General features: G+C 38.1%; 1 long non-coding RNA gene across 1 annotated transcript in view; it reads left to right on the top strand.

Moving 5' to 3' along the window:
• LOC144297624 (uncharacterized) overlaps positions 1-22,025 on the top strand; it is a 71,188-nt gene extending 49,163 nt beyond the window's left edge. The window contains exons 5-6 of the long non-coding RNA XR_013364584.1: positions 21,313-21,489; positions 21,729-22,025. This is a non-coding gene — a long non-coding RNA (uncharacterized LOC144297624). The remainder of the gene's footprint in view (positions 1-21,312; positions 21,490-21,728) is intronic.
• The last annotated feature ends 1,295 nt before the right edge of the window (positions 22,026-23,320 follow it).

Genomic DNA, 23,320 nt, shown 5'->3' with positions numbered 1-23,320 from the left:
TTTCCCTCCCCTTTCATTCCAGGCTATCTTGAGGCACAGAACTTTTGGAGTATAATTTTCTCTTCCATCATCTTTGTCTTTCTTCTCCTCTTTTCTTACTCTTGTCATCTAGGGATAGCCATTTTTGTGTATAATTGCCCGTTGAGTTAAGTTTACTCTCCTCTGATTCTTTAAACATTACTTTTTGTCTCATGTTACACACTTATTTGTAGATTTATCTATTATCCATTTCTCTCAATGAGTGAAAAGCAGTCTTTGTCTGGTTTGCTACTCTATCCCCTTAGCAATTATGGTTCTTGACAAATAGTGGGCACTCAGTAAATATTTTGCTGAGTGAGTGGATCCCTGCTCATCTAGTTCAGCCTGTGGATTCTATAGGTACAGGTGGTTCAGGGATCTTGTCCCTCAAAGGTTTCTTGTCATGAATATTCCTTTTGAAAGATGTAGTTAGAAGTTCTATCTGGCCACCAGATGGAAGCATTATGTTTATATTCCTCTGTTTTGTGTACTTTTCCCCTACACTGTGGCAATTCCTGGCAAGCCTACAGAGTGTTAATCCCCATCCTCTGTATTGGGGTTTATGGATACCTTGCTGTGGAGGTTTGGTAAAGATGAAGAGGGCTTCCAACCTCTCTCTTTTGCTGTGGCACTCGCATGGGTCCCCACGTCCTTCTGTTCAGCAGTCTTCCTGCTAGGAAAAGTAAGGACAGTCTTTGTTTCCTACAGACACCTGCAAACTTCACAAGGAAAGTTCTTGGGGGCTCTCTGGCACTCTACTCCATAGGATAGTAATTATTTCCTGAACTCAGCTCTTCTTAAGAAGGTGATATCACCTCCATTGTCTCCAGCAGTGTGTGTGTAAACTAAAGGGAACAGAGCTTGCTATGTTGATTCTTCTAGAATTCCGCTTTGGACTATTTTCACTGTGATAACCACTGTCAGTAACTCTAGAAGAACAGGAGAATTGTGAGAAGTAATTCATAATTTTATAATACATTGGAGAAGAAAGGTAGACAAACAATAGGACAGTGGAAATAACATCATCGTTTTCAGCCATGGCAGTCAACCTGGACCAGTTCTGTAGAGCTCATGTATACTCCCCACCGAGTGCTGCTCCTGGAGTCTCCCTAAGAATTCCAGGGAGAAGCAGAAACCCAGGCCATAGACTTATCCCCAAATCTTGCTTTTTCAGCATTTAATCCTTAGACATTGAATAAACCTTCCCTGTGGCTGTCTGAAACTCCTCTTCTACCATCTATGATGCTTTGCAGCAGAACCAAATCTATGATCTGTTTTTTAGCACAAGTTGAGAAACAAGATAGAGTGGGAAATTAAAAGAAAAAAATCAATTCCATTTTCACCTCTTCAGGCTCAGTACTCCAAAAGTACTGAAGAGTGGAAGTCAGAGAGTGCCTGCTGTAGCTCTGTGCCCTTATAGTCCTGGAAGAGATGCTGTAAAGAAACCACTACTTCTTTTGAGGTGAGCAGGTTCTAGCTCCCCAAAAGATTTTGAAATCATTAAAAAATAAGGTTGTTCTCTAGTATCAAAGAATCTTTTTTGACCCATGAAAAGAAATTGCCATCTGTTCCTGAGCGCAGAATCTACTCTCTCAGTTGAAGGCCCTAATTACCTTAATCCCTAAACTGAATCCCTTTTATTTGCTAAAACCAGACAGGGATCCACCCTTGAAGATACCAGACAAAAAAATTGGCTTAATCCTCCAAATCTGGCAGTGCTTTTAAAAACCAATCACAGGCCTACAAACACCAGCCATAAACTGCTACAGCCCACAAATTCAAAGACTGCCAAGCCCTATGTTTAAAACCATCCTCCCAAGCCACCCCAAGACTCGTTTTCTTGCTCTTTCACACGTTATGTTGATTTCTCAAGGTTTCCAGACTAATGTACCATGTACCTGGTTTCAGAAAATTAGATGTCTGTGCTTCCAGATTCTGATCCAGTTAAGATGAAAGGACACAAAACATTTAGCCACCAATATGGCAATAATTGATTTAGTCAAGAATCATCAATAGAAGCTACTCCAATACGTCACAGTTTGTTGTTGAATGGGATCAAACTAGCAAGATAAAGATTGCATATTAATTACAAAAGAAAAATTGTTCCTTTATTGTGGCAAAATCTCTTAACCAAATGATCAAAGTCAGCATGTTGAATGAGACAAATCTGGTCAACTGAGAAAGACTGATCACCTTTATAGTGTTTTTGAAAAAAAAAAATCTAAATCTAATCATGAGAACACAATCAGAGAACATATTAAGAGGGCATTCATTAAAAAATCGAATTGTATTCTTCAACAATACCATCATCATGAAAGCCAAATAAAGGCTGAGGAACTCTTCCAGATTAAAGTATAGTAAAGACACAAATGCAATGTCAATCCTGGATTGGAACACAGATCAGGAAAAAACAATTGTTGTAAAAGACATTTCTGGAGCAATTGGTAAAATTTAAATATGGACTGTGTATTTATTAGGTAACAGTATTGTGTTAATAATTGAATTCAATAATAGTATTGCAATTATGAAGGACAGTGTCTTCATTCTCAGAATATATATACTGAAGTATTTAAGAATGATGATTCGTGATATCATCAATACTCAAATGGTTCTGAGAAGTAGTAATTATATTAATATTGACATTTTTATTCAAAGAGATAAAGTATACCTGAAAAAAACATTAACGATTGCTGAATCTAGATGAAAAGTATTGTGAGTATTTATTGCCTTACTCTTGCCACTTTTTGTAGGTCAAAAATTTTCAAAATAAAACCCTAAAAAATCTATTCAAAATATATCAAAAAAGTAAATCTAAGAAACAAGTCCAAGAGTCAGATTAAAAGTATCAGCCTTATTACTGGTAAAAATGGATTAGAGAACATGAAGAGTAAGGGACAAAAATATGCATCCTAACTCTTTTCTGAAGTGCTTTACTAGATAGAGAACCTAGTCTTTCCGCAAGATCTCTCCTTGCCTTCTCCTCCCCTGAGAAAACTGGGTTTAACCTACAAAGTATATTCTGTATATTGGGTGTGTGTGTGTGTGTGTGTGTGTGTGTGTTTGTTTGTTTGTTTGTTGTCTTAACTTCTTATACTATCACTTGAAACATATATACAATAGATTTTACTCCTAGAGTTCTTAGTTGGTTTTGAAAAGCCTCTCTGTTCATGCTTGGTTTTTGGTATACTTATCATTGTAAGTACATACTTTATTTAGTATGTAAAATATTTTCTTACATTGTTTTAGTGCATCCTGTATCTGCCAACTCTAACATGTCAATCTTTTAGTATTTACGTATTTTGTATCCTGTTTTTGTTGACAAGCATTCGTTATGATTCCTGGACTTCTCTTTTTTTGGCAATCTTGTTTCCGAGCTACACTTATTTCCATCTGTGAAAGTTCTATTCTGAGCCAATTCTGAAAACTCTCCAAATTATTGTCAGCCATATGATCCCCTGTACAGGGACAATCTCACACTTTTCAATTATTTTGGCTAACAGTAGGTGTCCCAGACTCAACTTCCCTCCCCTCTCTTTGCTTTTCTGAGAATTGATAACCTCTCAAGACACCTTGGTGGCTCAGTGGTTGAGTGTCTGCCTTTGGCTCAGATTGTGATCCAGGGTCCTAGAATCCTGAATCCTGATGCTCCCTCTGGCTGTCTCTGCCTCTCTCTGTGGGTCTCTAATGAATGAACAAATAAAATCTTTTTTAAAAAAGTAAAAATAAAGAAAATTGATAACCTCTTTATTCTGATGCTGTAAGACTCTGGCCAGCTTTAGGGAAATTCTTACTGCGTGCTGGCCCGGATAGTCTCTGCCACTCTACTTTGGTAGCTTTCATTCAGTCGCTCCAGCCATTGCTCCGTCTCTGGAACTTTGACTTTATTCCATGCTGGTCCGGCTTCCAAGCATTCCCACCTCAGCTCCTGCCCATGAATATCCAGCCCCTGCTTCCTAGAAAATTCAGGTTTGTTTTTGTTACTGGGTTGTTATTTTTTTTTTTTAATGATGACTGATTTTAGTGATGCTCCTTCAAAGTGATATATTTCCTTGTGTATTATTTAAACTTGATTGTTAACTCATCATCACTGTTTTTTCTCCTATGAAGGTCCTATATGCTTTAGGTTGTGAAAATATTCCCTTCAGTGTGGTTTTGAGTTTTATTATTCAAAAGACCCTCAATATTCTAACTTCTTCTGAATAATTTTCCAAGCTGGAGTGCTGATGACTAGAGGCAACTTTTTTTCCTATGCACATTTCCAAGTGGATAACAAGCATTTTGTTGTTTCCTTTTCCTGGGTCTGTAGATGGAGTTGTTCCAGTCCTTTTTCCCATAAATATGTGAGACCAAAAAGCTTCCAGCCTATGCAGAAGCTTAGCTTCAGATTCCTTCTTGCATGGACTGAAGACCATATCTTCTCTTCCATATCTCACGTCTGGGACTTGTATTCTTTTATAATGCTGTATTATCAGCTTCTAATTGTGCCTCTGCCTAGAATTGCCTCTGAGTTCCAACACCTGAGAATATCTCATTTTTTCTGAGAGCTATGCTTATTGATGTATTAATAGCATGGGATGGGGAGAAGAGAATGCAGCTTCCATGGTCTATTTTATTTTAATCCTCCATTTTCCTGACTGTTCTCATGATACTTCTCTGTAACACCATTTAACCTCCCTGACTGTAGTCAATTGGATAGACACTTTGGTAGGATTTACTCTACCCTCAAGTTCATGGGTAGGCTTAAAGCAATTAATGAAACCCATAACCCTGAACAAGGTGATTGGTTTAGAGTTGGTAACATTCACTCAGTAGAGCCAATGAGATGCAAGAAGACATTTTCTGACATACTTGATAAAAGTTGCCAAATTTTGAAAGATATAAGATAGTAGTATGACCATGTTATTGACTACAATATATATTACAGTTTTTATTTTATGATTTTACATTAAATTTTTCTTGCTTATGTCTAAAACTCACTCAAAGTAATGTAATTAATTTATTATAAAAAATGTCATATTTACTTACTTTAGACAAATGGGGCATTTATGTAGACAACTGAAAACCCTCTCCCAAGTGGATTTACCTGTAGTCTCAAGATAAAATATATTCTCCATTATATAATACTTTTTTAATTTTCTTAATACAATGTATCACTAACTCAAGTTATGTTTATTTGATTACTTATTTCATCTCCTCCATAAAATTAATCTCAATGGAACAAAGACCTTGTCTTTCTCGTTAACCACTATATTCTCAGCATTTGCAATGGTATATGAACATGTTGGAGACTCAGTTGAATAAACCCTAGCCACAGTTCAGGATTTTCCTGTTTACCCTTTTCCCATTCACTTGTTCAGGCTCCAAAAGAAGAAAAGATCATCTCTGTTAATAATTCTCTCAGAAGTATAAGGTTGCTCTCTTCCGAGAAATCATTTTTAAAATGTCTCCTTGATCTCACTGGCCTGTATCAGAATGTGTGACCATCTCTGAACTGATTACATCAGCCAGAATCATGGTCTTCACTGATTAACTTAAACCAACCAAGAGCCATCCACATTGCTGAGGGCAGAAAGAATCCACTCAAATCAATTTACTAAGAATGTGAAAGAGGCAGTTCCTTGAAGAATATTCTAATGGAATTACCATGGAAAAAAAAAAAGATACACATTAGTATCTCCAACAACTTTCCCGTCAATCTGTAAGAAAGGATCTTACACATGATAGTTGTAGTCCAGGAAGGTCAAGTGACTCATAAGGAACATTAGCAAAGATTTAACATAGGAAAGAATTAACATTGAATTCCCAAAGGGCTAAAATTGGAACAAAATCCCTAATACTTCTCCCTATTAATTATTATTTAATTTAATTATTTAATTTAATTTCTTGGTACACCATTCATTCATTCACCAGAAATATGTTTTGATCATTCACTATATACCCAACAAACACATGCTATTTGAGATATTGAAGACTAGGGTAGTAAACTATACAAACAAAGCCCTTATCCTAAGGGAATTTATACTCTACTGTGAAAGACAAAAGACAAACCAATGAGTACGTGCATATCTAATATAATGTCAGGTAGCAATAAATGCTGTGAAAAAAATAAGGAAGAGGAAGTGGATAGAGAATGACAAGGAATGATATCTTATGAAAGGTGGTCAGAGAAGTCCCCACCACGAAGGTGTAGTTGAGCTGCAACCTGTATGAAATAAGAGAGTGAGATATGAGGATATCTCATATGAGATATGAGATATGACAAGGGAACTGTGGGTAGAAAGAGCAGGAAATAACTAAGGCCTGAAGTGGAGGCATGCTCAGCTAGTTTGTGGAAGAGGAAGGAGATAGCATGATATGATAAACACAGCTTGCATACTCTTGGACAGATTAATCAACCTCTCCTGATCTTACTGTCCTCTTTTGTAAACAGGATATACCCTACTTTGCCCTACAGATAAAGGTGACTATCCATATAAAGCCTCTGACACACCATACATGTTTGGCCAGAGATGATGCCTTTCTTTTAATGCTCTTCTCCATGGGTCCAGTCTTCACTCAAGTCATCTTAGGACACTAACTAACCATATGCTCAATTTGCCTTTATAAACCCCTTTGGTTTGAAGGCAGCTGCTGCTTTGAAGAGTTCTCTGTCCAAACCATGTGGTTTTGTGACCCTTTTGTTCATGATCCTGTTACATTAACCACAATCCACAAAGGGGACTGCAACAAGCTACCTTCTTCACTCTGGTGGTTTTTTTTTTTTTTTTTAAGCTAAGTGGGTTGTGTGGGTGTCTGATCATATGAGTCAAAGGTTCCAACCAGAATATAAATAAAATCCAGCCTTTGGTCAAAAGAAGCCAGTGTCAATTGGTGTAACCAGACCATACGATGTACCATAAACCCTTGTAAACTATTGAAATCCGTTCTCCATTGATGTTTCCAAATGTATTAGGATAATATTTTCTGTTTGGTTTCTAAGTTGCTAACTTTTTCTAAATAGTCAGGTCTCACTTTATGCATAAAGTTTTACATACATATATATAGCGTATATGCGTATGTGTGTGAATACATGTGGGATGTGTTTGTGTGCATGTGCGCGTGTGTGTGAATAAATAATCTAGTTAGTCTATGAATATTTATTTGCCTAGGCTTTTTATAGATCTGCACTGGTTTTCAACCTCAGCTCCACAAATTCCTTCAGAGCTATATGGAGAAGGATGTAGGGAGTGAAAACATGTGTGGACAGAGATGTGGGCCATGTGCCACCACGGTTTCAACTGGAACTTCAGCTCTTATCTATTTACATAGTTAGTAAGATTTCTTTTGAATGAACAGTCCTGCTAATTTAAAAAAAAGTGAAAATGTCTTAGGATACCGGAACAAAGCCAAAGTGAGATATGATTGGAGACATAATTAACCAAATTATGTTCTTGTATCAGATGGTGAGGAAAAGAGGATATTAGACTTCCCTGACTTCTGTGTCACTGACAAGGGAGTGTCCTCTTTTTTCTAAGTTCTAGTATTAGATACACTTTAGGTGCATATGGATGAAGTATTTAAGTGAAAGAAGGAACATCTGGGCTACTGTGTAATTATTGTGAGAAAAATAGTTAAGTTATAACATGAATAGAATAAATCATTTTGTACTTCCCAATTAGCCTTTTTTCTGATTTGCCAGTTGTATTAACAGGGAAATGGCTTTGCATTTAAGAGTATCCATCTTCCGGGGCCCCTGGGTGGCTCAGTGGTTGAGCATCTGCCTTTAGCTCAGGACGTGATCCCCGGGTCCTGGGATAAAGGCCCACATTGAGCTCTCCAGAGGGAGCCTGCTTCTCCCCCTGCCTATGTCTTTGCCTCTCTTTCTCTGTGTGTCTCATGAATAAATAAACAAAATCTTTAAAAAACAAAAAAAGAGTTTCCATCTTCCCATAAAGTTATAATGCTATTTCAAAGTTTCAGAGTCAAGATTATGTAACAAATGTCTAGGAACTAGGTGAACAAGACCTTATTAGCAATAGAATTTTTGTTAAATTCTGTTAAATTTTGTTAAAATTCTGATTAGGGTTACATATCCATAATGAAATTTAACCATGTTTTTCTTTTTAAAATTATTAGAATTATCACTTTTTAAAAATTAAATTGGAAAAAATCATTTGGTGAGAAATATGCATTTACTTTCCTAATCTGCAACATTCCAACCTGACTACCTTCCATTCTGTTGGCTGCTTCAGAGCATCCTTATTTAAAATGAAGAACTGGTCCATTTGATCTGGATCTTTTCCAGCTCAAAAATGCTATGGTCCTGGGGGATCCCTGGGTGGCTCAGCGGTTTAGCATCTGCCTTCGGCCCAGGGTGTGGTCCTGGAGTCCCGGGATTGAGTCCCCCATCGGGCTCCCTGCGTGGAGCCTGCTTCTCCCTCTGCCTCTCTCTGTGTCTCTCCCATGAATAAATGGATAAAATCTTTAAAAAAAATGCTATGGTCCTATGAAATGTTTCCTTGTGGAGTTTTCCACATCTTCCATGATGTTTGTGCTGGAACACATCAAGAGAGTGGAAGACTGCTAGATCTTTTGCTGATTGTTTTGCATTTCCTTCCACCTGGATTCTGACAAGGGGTAAGGGAGCAGGCAAGTTAGTTTGAGCCATTTTTTTTTTTTCCTAAAAAAACAAAAAACCCTCATCTATAAATGCTTTTCAGAAAGAATAAATTCTTATGAGGAGTTTCTTGTTTTCTTACATTCAATGTTCTCTACCTTAGGTGACAATTTTTCAAAGCCAGGGAAGAAATGAACTGCATGAGATGTCTGAGGCTCCCTGGTGGACCCAACATGCTGGTGCTGATAATAAAGAGTCTACTTTGACTCCATTTCTGAGAATATAGCCCACTGGTGAACTGAATTGTGCAACTTCATTATCTAGCCTGCTCATTTTCCTTCCAAAAGGATATTTAAAATTTCAGATGTGTCTGGGATCCTGCATAGACTCTCTGAAAGTCTAAAACCCAGAGTTGTCTATTATACCTGCTTTCAATACTCCTTCCTTGGTGTCATCTGCTAACATTCCATGTGCATTATCAGGTTGACCAAAGACTTTTGTTCCCATTTTAAAATCTTTCTCTCCATCTTAAGCTTTGCCGTCATCTTGAATGATGTCATCACTTTGGAGGAATCACCCTTGAAGTCATCAATTCAAAAAATTTAACCATGACTTCTGTTCTTCCATTTTTCCTACCTACTTATTATCATTGTGCCTACACTTTGACAGTACCTCTGTTTTTCATCTACTTTATTTCTGTCTGTCCAGATTTTCTCTTTTCTTTTTTTTTTCTGTATCTAGTTAGATTCTGTTACTTCTATTAAATCTTGGCAACATCCTCAGTCGTCTTGCTGCTTATTCATTGAATCACTGCCTGGAAAAAGCCAAACCCTGGGTTAATACAGCTAGCTACTTTCTTTTCAATGTTCTAAGCCACTGAGGCTGAATATATCCACATCGAGCTCATCATCCTCTCACCAGCTCTAGTTGCCATGTGGTACCATCATGGTACCCTCATGCCCAGGACCACCACCTGTTCAGTTATCTCTCAGGAAGGAAGACATCACACTAAATTTATCCATCTCTTAACCAACCCAATTTCCACTCTCTCAGCAGGCCTTAGTGATTGTGCTCCAGTTCTTATTTCTTCATTCTTACTTCCACTCACTTAGTCTATTCCCTCAATAGTTTCCTCGACTTTGACATCAGCCTCCAAATGGTCTCCCTGCATTCAGTCGTGGCCTTGTCCAACTTATTCTGTACACTGAAACCAAAATGATATTGTTAAAATACAATTCTGATCAAATTACTATTCTAATTATGACCTTCAGTAACTAACCATTGCTCCAAGACTAAAGTCCAAACTAACTAAAATGGCCACAAGGCCTTTCAACATCTCAGCCTGTCTCCTTCTGCTGCTCTGTATCTAATTTCTCTGAAGATCCTCCTATAGTCCTTGTTCTCTCTAGCTTCCAAGATTTTTGTATGTTCTCTACTTAAACATCCAGCAGTATATTATCTTTTCCCCCATTCACTGACTGGGCTAGCTGCCAATATTAACTTAGGTAACATTTAGACCTCCCAAATATGAGAAGGGATGTTTCCTCTCTTCCTATAGCACTCTTTACTTCCCTTATCATTCTCTTTATCATTATCATATAATTATATCTTTATTTGTTTGTGCCACCCATGCCCCATCTAGTGAGACTAGAATCCCTGAGAGCACAGAAACCTTAGATAGGTCCAACCTCAGAAACTAGCATAGCAATAGAAATTTGTAGATATACAATTACTGTTTGTTACATTAATAACTAATTCAATAGATATGGTCTAACCATTAATGGAGTCATTCATTCAAAAAATATGTAAGTGCCATTCATAGTTACAAGTGCTAGAAATACAAAACAAAATCATTTGGGACACATTGGAACATATTTTTATAATAAAGGTAATAATAACAAACCTTTATCAAATATATAATATGTGCCAATTATTGTTCCAAGTGAGTAATATGTCTTGTTTAATCCTTAAAACAGCATTATGAAATAGGTAATACTACCTGCATATTGCCAATGCACGAACTGAGACAAATGGAGGCTAAATAATTTCTCTACATTTGGGAAACAAGTGGCAGTGCCAGGATTTGAACCTGAGTAGCCTGATTTATGAATCTGTGAAATTCCAGTTTCTTATTGGGTTAGAGTTGCTTCCGTGTCTATATTTCTTTCTAGACCATTAGTTTCAGAAATGAGGAAACCTTACAAAGCTCAGTTAAACAAGAGAAGTTGTCCTTAGGGCTTTCACAATCTCTGTGTGGGTGAGAAATTCGCTGTGTGGGAAAGGTAGAGGGCAGACTGGCACACAAAAAAATCTCAATTGATGTAATTGGAACAGAGCATTCTAAAAGTTCAAAGGAGCTGGTGATTCTCTCAGCCCTTAGGAGATAAAGAGCCAAGCAAGCCTTTATGAAAACATGGCTATTTGGCTGGGTTTTGAATAAACAAAGGATGGATGGATAAACAAAGGCTTAGACACAAGAGTATGAATGACTTGGAGAAATGGTCACAATACAGGCTAGCTGGAGCATGGGTTGCTTGGGATATTTCTATAAGCCATGGGGCAGCAAAGTAGGTTAAAGTTTTATGCTCCCTGCCTGTTAGAAAGTTCCCATATTATTTTGTGGTGGTAGTGGTGAGGAGTTTGACCAAAACCCAACTTCACCACTTCCTGGCTTTGAGACTTTAGGTAATTCACTTAAGCTCTCTGCCTCAGGTTCTTCATCATAAAATAGGGTTAATGATAGTGTCTAATGTACAAGGTTGCTATGATATTTAAATAGTGCATATATCTAATATGTGCATATATATATAATTTGTGTGTGTATGTGTATATATGTGTGTATATATATATATATATATATATATACTAGAACAGTACCTGACACATAGTAAGCACTGTGTACCTGCTAGCTATAATTATGATGTAACTTTCAGACATTTTTTAAAATGAAATCTTACATGGAATCCACATGTAAAGAATAAATTTAAAGAATAAGAAAAAACAAAAGCTGCTCTGTTAAAGGAGTTCCACCCCCTTGCATTTTCTGTCACTTTATTGAGTTGTCCCTGTGGTGTTTCCTGGGAGTCCTAGGACTCCAGCAGAAAGGTTTGAAATCTTCCATGGTAAGCATTGGAAAGACACCCTAACTCACAGGGAAAGGAAAGCTTTCTCCAGCCTACAAGTCACTCTTGAAATTGAGACTCCAAGATTTAGTATTAACTGTTATCAACAGTGGTGCCTAATAGCCATCTCTAACAGATCTGAATTAAACTCCTTATTTCCTCCCCTTTGCCCCCACAACCGGCAAAATCCATTTCTCTCTACCTTCTTTATTATTATTATTATTATTATTATTATTATTATTATGTAAATATTTTGTTTAAATTTAATTTGCCAATGTATAGTGTAACTCCCAGTGCTCATTGCTCCACCTTCTCCACGTTGTAAATATCCCCACTTTTCAAATGGTTGTGAAGCCAAAAACTTTGATTCCTTCCTTCTCTCACCTCATATTTATTCTGACCTGCTTAAAAACCTTTCAATCTTATGCCATATATCACAAAATTCAAACTGATTAACATGAGCATTCAGAGCTGTATGTGATTTAGTCTGACCTTTGTCTTTTTTTCTAGCATTGTTTTCTATCCCTCACTGGTTGCTTTTCCTTCCTGGAACATGTCAACCTGCATCCCTGCGTGGGGCTTTTATACCTGATATCCCTTCCCATCAATTTCAGTAGGGTTTTCTATGATTTGTAATGTTGCAAATAATGTAATGTTGCAAATAATATCTGGATGCCTGGAGCCCCATCACTAACCTGATACTATAAGAACTATTATAGTTTCTTACTGTAATAAACTTACTGTGTAAGTTTCTTACATAGTCATGACTGTTCTTTCTACTGGCTCTTAGGGCTTATAGATTCCGCAGCCACCTCATTTTGCAGCTCTAAGAATTTGTTTGTCCAAGAGAAAGGAAAGGCCAGGTCATGGAGAGGTTTTGTGATTCACTAAGGAACCTGGACTTGATCCTGGAGACTATCAGGTTAAAATGAGAGTAACTTGGTTATATTTGCATTTTAGATAGATTTCTTTGTCATTCATATGGAAGCTAGTTAAATTCAAAGTTTTTTGCTTAAAGAGTTCAATAAATATGCAGATTACAAGGGGAAGAAGCCAGACTTGAATTCCAATTTTCTAGCTTCAACCTCACAATTACTCCCTTTAATAAGTGAAAGGAATAGAGTTTCTCGGGTTAAATGTCTTAAATGTCTGTTTATTCTTTCCTTTAAAGACATTTGTTAAAATGCTTACAATATGCTTTTCTATATATCCTGGGAATAAAGAAATAAAGAAGATCCAATCTCTGCCCTTCAGAGTTTACAGTCCTTTTATGTTTTAGCTTTAATTTGATTTCTAATAAGCCTCTGTTTCTCTCCCCACTGGGGTGATTTCTTCCTTTCCCCATTTTTCCCTGGTGTGGACAGAACATAGAGGCACAGTGTCCTGGAAATTTTCTATGTTTCCATTTGAGAGAAGCCTGACCATTCTTGTGGCAGATAAATTGGGTTGGAAGACAAATTAAAAATTTGACCAGCAGCTACACTTGATGTTGTTCCTACATCATGTATAAGTGTTCTAAGGATTCTAGTTACACAGACCATCACAGTTTCCAAGAGAAGAGAAACCGAACCAATGAGGCTATGAAACTCACCCAAAAGGAGCATTCATCTGGAATACTAAATGGCTTCTTTAATATTAAAGAGAGGAAAAGAAAACAGTTATGCATTCTCATAAATTTAAGCATTTTTTCCCTGTGTCATCTCTGAAAAACTTGCATGTGAACCTCAAGGATCATAGTAACATTTTTTGGTTCAAGGACTAATTTGACTATAGGAAAAATGATCTTATACAGTGATCAGTGTGGGGTAATATAGCAGATGCATAATAAAATGATGGAAAGTAATGATTAATAGTGTTAAACACTTAAATAAGACTTTCAGCTTCCTCAAACCATATTTCTTTTTAACTTTATAAGAACACTGTGGCTAAATGGAGAGCAAGTAACCATATGACAACCGGACAAAACTAAAGCGCAGAAGTCTCAGTGATTTGTTTCACGTATTGATAGCTATACTGGAATTAAAAGCCAACTCTATGAACTTCCAGACTGTATCTTTCCTATTAAATTGTATGCATGTAGTAGAGTCAACAAAACCACAGGCTCAGAACTTGGGCAGATCTAGGTATAGGCCTTTTTGCATACTACTTTATTTGTACCTTTAATATTCAATATCCCAGTAAAGCGTAAAAAATAAAAAATAAATAAATAAATAAAGCACTGGGATTTTTCTGTATTCTATAAGTCCACTCTTATTACCTTTTAACTTGTATTAAATACTGCTTTTTCTTACCTGGGGATATAGAGTCAGGAATTTGGGGTCAGAGATTTTAAAGTAATATTAAACCTGAGCTCATGTGAAGAATGGATGGACCACTCACATGTACCCTTGAGCTTTGCTGCAATGGTAGAGGAGTCCTAGAGAAGAGAGTCTGAATTCATGTCCTGATTAATTTTTCCTCTATGAACTTGGGCAAGTCACTTAATATCTCCATACCTAAGTTTCCATATGTATAAAAATTATAAGTCTCTGCTATATGAGATTGCAAGGATTAACTGATAAAATATATGGAAGACAGAAAAGTGCCTATCATATATTTGATTCTCAATAAATGGCAGTTAATATTGTAAACATTGTATTTATATTAAAGTGGCTATTTCCCTCATGTGTGGCAAAGCCACCTAACTCTAATAACTGTAATTTTTCTTTTAATTTTAATTATTTTTATCATGTTTCATTATTTCCCAAGTGAGCCACATAATAGCAGCCAGTCCTCAGATATTCCATCTTCTATTGACCTATCTATATAACTTCCCCTGCCTTATAGACTTTAGACAATTGACAATGGTAAAGACAGTCCACTTTCTTTTAACAAATAGTCTTCCTTTTTAAAATAAATTCAGGGACACCTGAGTGGCTCAGGCTGGGCGTCTGCCTTTGGCTCAGGTCATAATCCGGGGGTCCTGGGGTCGAGTCCCACACCGGGCTCCCCACAGGGACCCTGCTTCTCCCTCTGCTTGTGCCTCTGCCTCTCTCTGTGTGTCTCTCATGAATAAACAAATAAAATCTTTTTAAAAAATTCAATTTCCTTGGGCATTTATGTTTTACTCTGTTATGAGAATAGATCATGCCAAGGCTATATGTGGAAAATATTTAGGCATGCTCAATTTTTCTTGATTCCATCCATTCAATAGACATCCACTGAGCACCTGATGATCCCTGTGCTCAAGAAATTGATAGTCCAATAGAGAGAAAAGCATATCAATAAATAATTTTAACACATATTTCCCTCTTAAAGCTGACCTTGTGATAAAGCCTTGTATGCAAGTGAATGTGAACCCAGAAGCAGGTGTGAGGGACAGGGAGACTGAACAGAGGAAGAGGAAAAAAAACAATTGAAGCATATGTTATAAAGCTGGCCATTGTTTCAAGCAGCAACTGCTGCTTGATTTTATGGGACTGTCCAAATAATTTTATGAAATGTGTCTCAGAGCTATCTGCTCAGGAGACAAAAGGAAGATGCATTTGTCCATTAGCTCATATATTACATTGGTCAAGTGTGGTTCCAGTGACCTAACTATTCTGAAGTTTCTAATTCCTACTTCAGTGTGGAGCCAATATCCACAGACATCCCATACTGTTGCATCAGAGGAACCATGAAGCACAAAGCAGCATGAAGTCCGAAAGTGTCGTTGTCAAATTTCAGCTTCATGGAACTTGTCAAAATCTAAGCAGATCTGCTTGCCACTGCAATGACTGATGTAATGCAAGGCTTGGAATATTATGAAACTGTGCATAAGGGTTGTCTGATACAATCCACCTCTTGCATCCCTCCAATCTGCTCAAGCTCTCCATTTAATCCTATATGTCACGAGGTCTGCTTCACGGGGATGGCCAGCCACAATAGCTGCAAAGGCTTAATACAAGAGCATTAGGTGAAAAAACTGAAGTCCTTGTTGTTGCAACTGGCCCCAAGGCAATGGTTGATGTTCATCATCTCCCTCCTCCACTATTTGTTTTAGATTTTTCTTGCATTTGTCATCTCTCCAGCTTAATCTATATTTCCTGGAGAAGTGAGATGTCTCATCCCTGAGACATCTAAGCTCTTGTCTTTTGTCAGAAAGTGAATGCTGTAATTGTCCATTCATTATTAATGCTGGGCATAGAAAGAGTACAAGAGGCACCTGATGAGTTCCTCGAGTTCCAGAAATCCTCCTCTCTACCTGTGTTTTGTAGAAACAGCCAACCCTAGCTCTCTCTGGAAATCCGGCTAAACTCTGCCATCTTTGTAGTTGTTTTGTTCTTTGCCTGCTGGTCTGATGGCATGTAGAACCAATAGAATAGAAACAATAGAATTCTCTTTGTTTCTGGTAAAAGTCTTTATCCCTAAGGAACCAGGGCCTCTGATGAAGCAGAAATTAAGGTTGCAAAGGTAATGCAAGTTCCACAAGCAGTATTCAAAAGTGAGAGGAGCCAATCTTACTCCCATTGCTTGGGTGTTTGACCTATCTAGTCTACTTAATGAAGATATAACCCCCATACACTTACTATTGATTCAACACACATACTGTATCATAGAAGACAGCACCCCAACACAATACTCTAGCCCTTGGAAAGTGTTAGCACCAAGTTGGCACCTTAGTTGAGGTTTTCACTGGACATCCCACCTTTCTAATATGCCATTTACTTCAGGACGGTGAGATATATGGCTGGATAAATAGAGTCCATTGCCATGCACCTAGCATTGTACCTCTTTTACCATAAAAGAGGTCACTGGTCAATATGATATCCACTGAAACAACACGGATATCATATTGATAGATATGTGTGGGATATCATATTGATAGGTAACTTACTCTATAAGCTCTCAAATGGTGGTGGTGCTGACCAAGCCACTATGAATAGAGAAGGAAAGCCCCAATCCAGAATAGATCATTTTGTTGAGGATAAATCACTGCATTTTTTTTAGAGTAGAAGGGATCTGATACAATCAACTTGTTTCAAATAGAAAGTTGATTGTACCATATTAAAAGCCTAGTATTGGCCTCTTTGCTGGCAAACTGGATATTCGACCATTGCAACAGCTAAATCAGTCTTGATTAGTGGGATCCCATGCTTCAGACCAATGCAAAACCTCCATCACTGCCACCATAACTACCTTCATGGGTCCTCTGTGCAAAAGACTGGAAGCCTGAAGATAGAGACTGAGAGCATATATATTAGTCTGCCTGACTTTTAATTGTCTTCTCTGTGGTAGATGCTCTCCATGAGCATTAATATTCATATGAAATTCTCAAATGTTGTGCCCATTCACTGCAAAAATCTCCCTGCATGCTGCTTTTCCAGATTCATCGTCCAGGATTTTACTCCTTCCAATCTACTTACCACTGGCCAGCCTTCTCTTTGCATCCTTACCATGAGCTACTTCTATAACCACATAAACAAAATGCCAAGTGCACCACTCAAAGATTTACCCATTTGATGGATGATCCCACTACTGTTTTTCGGGATGTTACAGAGTGGGGCTTCGGTTATGCAGCAAATTACAACTAGAATATTTATATAAACGCATCTGGGGTGCTCGCTTCGGCAGCACATATACTAAACCCATCTGGGAACTACTCCCCAGTTTCTCTTTCATCCGTTGGCCTTAGGAAGCCTTCCTCATGGAAGGCATGCCATGAGTTGAAAAAGAATCATTTTTTTAATAAATGGAAGTGTATGGGAATCTGGAATACAATTCAAAGAATTTACTTGTGCATTTTGAACCTGCCTAGACCCACTCTTAGATATGTACAATGCATTGCTTCTATGCTTATCCAATTTTGTTACTTCATGGGTCTGATACTCTCCAAAGCATGACAGGCAACTTGGGTTTATACTATCTTACTTGGTACCACATGACCTGACACTCAGTCTTTTGTAGGGTCCAGTATGACACCAGAACCTGCTTTTCAAATGATAAGAGTTCCCTACCAGAGAAAATATAGCCTTCCTTCACATCTCTAAAGGTATAAACTCTGAGTTTCTTACTGGAACTTGCTAAAGACCCCACATGGGGGGTCTTTATTCACCATGGGATATTGTATTAGTTATCTAATTGCCCCACACTGCTGCATAACTAAATACTCCAAAATGTAGTGGCTGCAATCAGTTTGCCTTCCAACTATCACTTATTTTAAAGCAAATGTCCTTACCTTCAAGTAAGTACATAGCATACCCATATTGCTGGAAGCAGTTGTAGTCTTAGTGCCTTCTCTGTCACCCATTCTTATTTATATGGGATGGGGTTTGAAAGGTAAAAAACCCTGAATCAGACTGTCTCACCCATCTTGTAGCAAATCATGTAGGAAGACATTTGCTACTATGTGGCCAACTTGAGCCAGGTGGGGGGATTGGGGGAGGGGGGCAGCTCCACTCTTCCTGGTGGGTATGATGTGCTCCTCCTTTAATCCAACACAGCAGATTGAATGTTTGTCCCTCCTGTGAGGTTTTCATCCCTGCAAAAATGTCTATTAATTTTAGTTCTTGTATTAACTGAAATATATTTTTCTTTCAACCCATTTAGCTGTATCCAGAGCCAGGGAACCCACACATGGATAACTAATTCTAAGTAACAGTCCTGACAATGGTTCCGCAATGGGAACTGCTTATATCCATCAATAAAGTGGTTGAATTGCTCAAGTAGTTCCCATATTCTCTGTTCTACAGTATTTCCCATATTTATCATGCTTTTTTTGTAATTAGAGCTTTCACCTCTAAAATTGTCTGCTCAAATTCCCTTGACTGGAGCTTCGCTTGCTGGCCAAGCACACACACAAAAATTGTATCTTGGTTATCTCTTGTTCAGCAATTATGAAGTGACTAACAAAATTCACAATTTGCTGTCAATGTGCATAGCCTTCTTAGTTTTTTTTTTTTTTCTATTTCCCCAGGCTCCATATCTGTCATCCATTAGATTTTCCCCATCACAAAGCACCAAGTTTTTACCATTTCAAACCAAGGATGACTTAGTGGCCATTTTAGGCATAAAAAGCTCGTTTTCATCTCTTCTCGTTTGTATCAGTCTGCTCATGCTGCTAGAACAAAACACCACACTGGGCAGCTTAGACAACAGAATTTTAATTTCTCACAGTTCAGAAGACAGGAAATTCCAAGACAAGGTGCAGCAGATCCAGTGTCTGCTGAGGGCACACTTTCCTGGCTTATAGGTGGCTGCCTTCTTACTGTGTGTTCACCTAGCCTTTTCTCAGTGTGTGCTTGGAGAGAGAGTATGCGGGAGCAAGCTTGGTCTCTCCTCCTCTTCTTATAAGGACACTAATCCCATCATGAGGGCCTTACTCTCAAGACCTCATTTAAACCTACTTCATAATGGTCTCACCTCCAAATACAATCATGTTGGAAGTTAAGGTTTTAAGCATTCAATCCATAACATAATCTTCATTCTTTTGCTCCCAAAACAGTCTTAGCCACTTCTCCCTGGAAAGTGAGTCAGGGATCTTTTTAGTCGTTCTACATCTGAGACCAATAGCACTAATTTATTATGTTATAGCATCTTTTTCAACGAATTATTTATGTATACACATCCCAGCCACGTGACCAGCCTCAAACATTGAAATCCCCCAGGTCCTACTGAAACCAGCTGCAAAGTCATGATTAGTAAATCCAATTATTATTTCTAAGCGATGCCGATAAGTAATTGCATTCTGTCCCCAAACAACTTACAGACTCATGGTTGTAAAATATAATTCATCTCAGTTAGTAAACACTGTAACTTTAGTCAAGGATTAGAGTACCATTGTCTAGGCAACCTGGAATAAGTATGTAATCCAGTGTGAGATTACCCCGTGCTCTATACAAGGAGCTGGCCAACTTCTTCTGTATGGGGCCACATAGTGAATATTTTAGGATTTGTGGGCCATATGTTCTCTCTTGCAAGTACTAAACTCAGCTGTCATAGCATAAAAACATCTATAAACAATGCATAAATGAATGTGCATGGCTGTGCTTCAATAAAACTCTACATACCAAACTAGGCAATGGATCAGATTTAGCCCACAGTCAACAGCAGGCCAACCCTTGCCCTACACCATCCCTTTTACTTGTATCTGTACCTCCTTTAGCACAGGTGAGCATCTTAGTAATTGTAATGCTCTAACTGGCCAGCAGTTATGACCGTCCTGGAGGTTACCTGCACTTTACCACCGACAATACCATCTTTGCTATTCCTGATTGGTGAGTGAGCCTGCTCTATAATCCAATTCTGATAATTGGCTTTTTAGGACCACTTCTGTGCCAGTTGCCTTTAGCTTGGGCTTCTTGAAAGCATCAGCTGAGACAAGGACTTGGGTGAGGATAGTTTATTTGAGACAATGCTAGGACACAGGAGTGAGGTCAGAAGAGAATGAGACAAGAAAGGAAAAGCATTATCAAAGTTATGCAGTAGGCAATGAGGGCGTCTCGAAAAGCATGCAAGGTATTTCTTAGAATTGTCATTTACTGTACAAAGAATAGGGGTTGTAGTCCTTATATACTAGTTCTCAGCCCACCTTTATCGACAAACATTAACTACCCTGAATTTCTGGACTGAGCTTGAGCCTGAGCCTAAGCGGGATCTTACAGGTCCCTGCAGAGTTGGAGAAAGCCATGAAACAGAAAATGAGGACACATGGTAAACTCTGAAATGAGAAGCTGTCAGTACAAGGTGACTTAAAGGTTGTAGTGAACTCTTATCACAATGAGGCCTGAAATCAGAGGCGGCCAGGGGCAGTGGCCCAGGGTGCCAGCTATATAAAGGGTGAGATGGCACAGGAAGGAGAATTCATTTGCAGTACTAAGTAATAACCATCTAAATAAGCAGAAGCTTCAGAAGACTGAAGCACTAGGGTAAGAGGAGGGGTAGCCTCCTATATGGTACATTGAAAGGGTAGAAAATCCACTCCCCCTGGGGGCAGGGGCCAAAGGGCAGATCAATTGTCTAAACTGGCTTTCACTTCCCAGGTCACAATTACACCCACTTGTATGATCCAAGGTGTTAAGCCATTTTAAAACACAGCAGATTGAGGGCAGTTTCAACCTCTGGGTTCAAAATGAGGAGTGACTACTCTCTCCACAAAGCCACAGATGATCAGGCCCGTCCTACTGCCCAGAGGGCCTCTTTCCTTTCCCAAATGAGCCAGCCCTGAGAGTCAACACCTCACCTCACAGCCTCTCTCCTGGAACCAACAAGAACCTGTGATAACACTTTGATATACAAACCCAAGATAAGGCCAAAAATAAACAAATAAAAAAAAAATCATTAAGAATAAGAAACTTAGTATAACCTTATGTTTAAAAATGAAAAAAAAAACCTGTAATAATCTAAATGTCACTACTTAAATAAATTGGCACCCACATAGTTGTGCAGTCATATTTTAAAATATTACACGATTCAACTCATATTTTACAAATCCTTAAGGATATTAAACATGCTCATGGTATAAATGCAAGTGTGAAAAGGCAGAGTATAAAAGAGCATATACTACTACAGTGACTTCATTTTAGGTGAGTAAAGTGGTATACTCTCTTTTTACTATAGGCTTCTTGCTGAGGGCCTTCCAAGAACACCATGATAAAGCAGAATGAGATGGTTCAGAGGAATGATCACTTAAAGAAGTCTGAGCCAAGGGACCTTGCTGACGAATTACCAGACCCACATGTCTCTGAGATTGAAGAACAGAAACATTTTGTCCCGGCCACTGACCACAAACCAGAGGTAAAGGGCGCATGAAGCCTCAGATGACTCAGGACAAGGCACTTCCGAAATGTCCACTGAGCTTATCAAAGCCTCTGTGACACAGGGTGGCTGATAGTATGGGAGCATGATGACTTGTTGTTCTAAATAGTGTTGAGAAAACTGGGGCACTTTCATAAATATAGTAACAGAAGCTATAAAAGTCTTTCACAGCATAGGAATGCAGCTAGCAGTGACTAATGTCTTGTGGTTCTTTCTAGGATAATAAAATGTAATGTCTATGGAGTTTGGCCTGAAAATGATTTCAGCTATTTCAGGAACACAGTCTTGGACAATTTGTTGACACTCTGGCAAAAGAAGGATTAGTCTCAAATCAGTAAGCGGTCCTCAGAAGGTAAGGAATCGCAATTTTGTGAAATAAAGACAGCATCACAGATCTGAAGGAAATCCAAGCCTGAACAAGAAGAAGAATGGGAAAACAAAATTTGTAGGCTAGGATTTTGAAAAAAGACTGGATGGAAATTTTGTAATTGGAAGATCCTCGTTTGTGTGGTGGAGGTGGGATGGGCAGCATTCAGTTTCATTTTGAATTCTTGAAGTGAATTAAACTGTCTCCCCTTTAATTTGACTTTTTCCAGGGTTCTCCTTGGTGTTTCACACAGTGTCAGGAGAGGAGTAAATAGCAGTCCTACACCTCTGATGGAAATCCTCTTCTACTTTCGTTAGATCTAGCATCCTTTTATTGAAGAAAAATTTTGAGTTTTGGTAAAATATTTAACAGTCATATTATTACTAGCCTGAGACTGTTTCTGTTCCTGAAAATCATGGAATTCCTAGGTTCTATGGGTGAAAAAAACTGTCAGAAGCATAATACAAAGGAATCTAGGGGCGCCGGGGTGGTTCAGTCACTTAAGTATCTGCCTTCGGCTCAGGTCATGATCCCAGGATCTTGGGATCAAGCCCCACACCAAGCTCCCTGCTCAGTGGGGGTCTGCATCTCCCTCTCCCCCTGCTCTTGCTCTTTCTCTCTCTCACTCTCTCTCTGTCAAATAAATAAATAAAATCTTTAAAAAAAATAAATAAAAAGGAATCTATTTTTTAAAAATACAAAGCTTGTTGTTTGAAATTTTTGAAGTGTCAGGATAGACATGTTCTAAGTGAAAGAAAACTGAAATGATCATGTATTTGTATTAAATTTTTAAAAAGATTAATATTCTCCCAGTGATGTTTTATTCATAGCGAATTGATAAGACCATCTCAATTTATTGTATTGGCAACATCTTTAGACAGCAGGACCCAGGAGTGATATGTCCTTGTACTACCCTTGGATTCACTGAATCACCAGTAGTTCCCTGGTCAATGGTTATCTCTCACCTTTTGACAGAGTAGCTCTTCCATTTAGTGTGAATCTGCTTTGAGTTAATTTTCAGTGAAGGACAGGCAACATTATGAGTCTTCTTGCTCAGAGCAAATGAGCCACAAGGGGAAAAAAATGACATATTATTAATACTATATAGAAATACTACAATTTTATTATCTACTTTCTTGGCAAAGAAAGAAGAATCCAGTTTAACTACCGACTACCAAATGGAAGAACTACTACAATAAAGCCAAAAGGCACCAGTCATAGCAAGTTACCGAATTAGCAGTTTAGTTCTCTGAGAACTAAAGAAATTACTGGCTGTCATATTTTAGTGCCAAATGCTCAGAATTATTATCTCTTATTATCTATTTTTATTATCTATTACAAAGAACATGGTCCTTCTTTATTATTTTCAATAATACCTCTAAAATATAACAGCAGCAACAACTCAAACATGAAATGTCAAAAGTGAGCTGTTCATCAAAAAAA

The sequence above is a fragment of the Canis aureus genome, chromosome 25 (assembly GCF_053574225.1).
Source record: "Canis aureus isolate CA01 chromosome 25, VMU_Caureus_v.1.0, whole genome shotgun sequence".
NCBI lineage: Eukaryota > Metazoa > Chordata > Mammalia > Carnivora > Canidae > Canis > Canis aureus.
Note: the sequence above shows the minus strand (reverse complement) of the source record. Positions and strands in the feature narration are given on the sequence as shown.